General features: G+C 33.3%; 1 non-coding gene across 1 annotated transcript; it reads right to left on the bottom strand.

The window, feature by feature from the left end:
- Positions 1–1,554: 1,554 nt before the first annotated feature.
- On the bottom strand, positions 1,555–1,628 carry TRNAN-GUU (transfer RNA asparagine (anticodon GUU)). The gene has a single exon. It is a non-coding gene; the product is annotated as a tRNA-Asn (tRNA).
- Positions 1,629–3,085: the final 1,457 nt, after the last annotated feature.

The following is a 3,085-nucleotide window of genomic DNA, read 5'->3' as shown; positions in this document are numbered from 1 at the left end:
ATATTTTTAAAATAGTATTTAATTTCATACCATTGTAGAGGAATGTGATCATTTCATATATTTTATCATTTTTACCTAAAAACAATTTACTTTTAGTTATTTGTTTATTTTTATTTTTATTAATGTTCAATTTGACACGAAAATACATGACACAAAATGAAACTTAAAAATGTTGGTTTTGTATTTGACATTAAGTAATGAATTCGTAGTTCTACTTTTCAGGGAGGTAATTTAACTCATTTTCAGTCTATCGGATATTTCTTGGGTATGATTACTAAAATTCGATGTATCGATTTTCTATGTAATTCATAAATTAAATCAATTAAATGAATAAATCAAATGATACACAAATATAAAATTTAAATGAAATTTGATTTTATAATTTTGATCTAAAAACACGAAAATATAAGAGTATCTACAATACATGAACCCATTTTTTTCTTTTTTCAGGGACCCTTTTTATGCCACATATATAATACATGGTAAATGGCCAATATCATCAGGCGCAAACTTGCAACTCACCCGGCCACTTAGATTTAAATATTAATAAAACTGATCTTGTAACACAAAAATGTTTCACACATCTATACTATACTATTTGGTAGTCGGGTGCTCAATACAGTTGTTTGGTACGACAAATAACAACCGTCAAATTTAAGGTCAGAAAGATGAGAACCGTTGGATGCAATAATAAAATATTATTATATTAATATTTAAACTGCTCTCATGGATTCAGGATTCGAACCCTGTCAAAAGCTTATTATATTTAAATTTTTATATTCTTTATTATAACAATTTCTACAGGTTCAGGGCTCAAGTTCCGTGAACAACATATTATATTATATTATTTATTTTCAGTCAAGTCTCAAATTATTATAAAACATATATTATTATAATTTATTATGTTCTTCAATTTATTTTTCAACTATTGAAAATTATATTATAAAATATATTATTAAAAAATATCGAATGTTATAAGCAATTCGTGCATCGCACAGTTTATAAGCTAGTAAACAGTAAAATGCAGTGCAACAGTTATTGTAATCAATAAATTAATATAAATAGTATATTTCTGATAAAGTGGGCATGGCCAGGGACACCAAAAGGGCCTGAAGTAACTTTCTTATGTTGCCCCAATGCAAAATATGATGGCCAGGTCCACTTTACTTGTCTCAATGTAGTAATTGTACATGCATTGGAGGTGCTCTGGCAAACAATAGAACATATACCGTCCATTGTCAGTCTTGGTGCAAAGCAAGGTCCAATCGAAGGGTCATTGTCATCTCAATGTTAAAATTTTGTTCACGGTCCTACTCTGTTTCTCTCTTTCAACATCCTTTGTCTTTTTCACCTCTTTCTTTCCCATTCCCTTCTTACTTTTACTTCATTCGTGCATGTCCGTTTACTTTCTTATACAGAAAAAATATATCGTAAAAATGTCTCCGGTGACTAACCCCGTTGAGGCTGAAATTTGGTAAACAAGTTGTTGCACCATAAGCCCAGAGTCCAAATTTATGAAGGCCATACAAAATTATTTTCCTTTAAAAAAAGGGTCGCTAGAAGGAGGGGTCGAACCTCCGACCTTGTGGTTAACAGCCACACGCTCTAACCAACTGAGCTATTCCAGCAGTTGTTGCAACATTGTTTAACAACCTATTTGATAATGTACAGTTGGCAAGTTATTTAATGGCAATCGTTATTCGTTACCCTCTAATTCTGGTATCTTTCAAATTGTGATTCTTTGCACATTGTTATGAGATGTTCCATTAACCTCCCTCGCTATTTCCTCTGTTCTCTTCATCATTATTCTTGAATCACTCAGTGATCATTCGCCGTCCCTCGTAGAGCAACAAAAACATAAATGTGAATCACATCTGCTATGCATTGGATTTACATTAGTAATCTTATCATCTGCAATGTGTGTTGCAGCCTAGTCGGAATCACGCAAGAAATTAATTACTGGCTCTGGTCTAGACGTTACAGTGCCATTGCCTTACCGATTATTATTATGGAATGCTTCAAAAAAACCTAAATCATTTCCATCTACATATATTGTATTGGCTATTGTGGGCATTGAGCAGACAAGTTTTTCAGCATTATCTATTCTGCGCAAACATATACGACTGCAGATCATACAACTAGTAGTAGAACGAGTGCTACAAAAGCCAGCTTATGTATCACTGCAATGTTCAATAAAGCAAGTATAGGATGTCAAATTGTGCTTGTTTTTGTCAAGTTTATATAATACATAAAAGATGAAGAGAAAGAACAAAGAAGAGATGGTGCAAACAGAGATAGCGAGGTCTGATGAATAAGCTAGTACAGCATAGGTCCCTGAAATGAAAGCCAGCATCATTGCTAAAATCGAAAAAAGGTTGAGCAAGGTAGAGGCCCAGAACAAGGCTTTAGCAATGTTTATGACTCTCTCTTTAATCAGTATGGTCCAGAAGTAGAGGAATAATGCTGAAATCGAAAGCAACAGGGCTATTGCATCTGTTACTATAAATGTATGAAACACAACTTTTTTTAAGAGCACCGGAGATCCTTGAGCAGGTCCTTTGTCCCCATCAAAACCACCTGGCACGGCAAATCCTGCTGTCAAGGCTACCGTAGTTATTAATGCAGCCACTATAATATGGGTGTTTTGTTAGAAAATTAGGATTTTAGAGCTTAATTTAATTATGTTCTTGATGTTAATCCTAAAATCTAATGATTGAAAATTGTTCAATGATATTTGAACTTAAATTTTCATGTATGGTTTTAAGAATTTTCTTAATGAAATCCATACGAAATGAGAGTTGAAAGTAGTTTGGAAAAACTTGGAAAATTTGAGAATGTTTGTCCCACATTGAAATAAATAAAGGGGGTTGTGTGCTTTATATGGTATTACCCATATGAGTAGTATACAACTACTAAGGTGTGTGATGGTCCATTGTGTTGTTGTGTGCTTCATGCGCGCGCCCGCCCCGCCACGGACCGGATTGGGCTGGGTTCTGAAATAGGCTAAGTAGTCTAAATATATTCTGTAACAAGTTCTGATATTAGAATCAGAACTTAAGAACTGATGAATAAAATCAGAACTTAA

Source organism: Apium graveolens, chromosome 1, assembly GCF_009905375.1.
Source record: "Apium graveolens cultivar Ventura chromosome 1, ASM990537v1, whole genome shotgun sequence".
Lineage (NCBI taxonomy): Eukaryota > Viridiplantae > Streptophyta > Magnoliopsida > Apiales > Apiaceae > Apium > Apium graveolens.
Note: the sequence above shows the minus strand (reverse complement) of the source record. Positions and strands in the feature narration are given on the sequence as shown.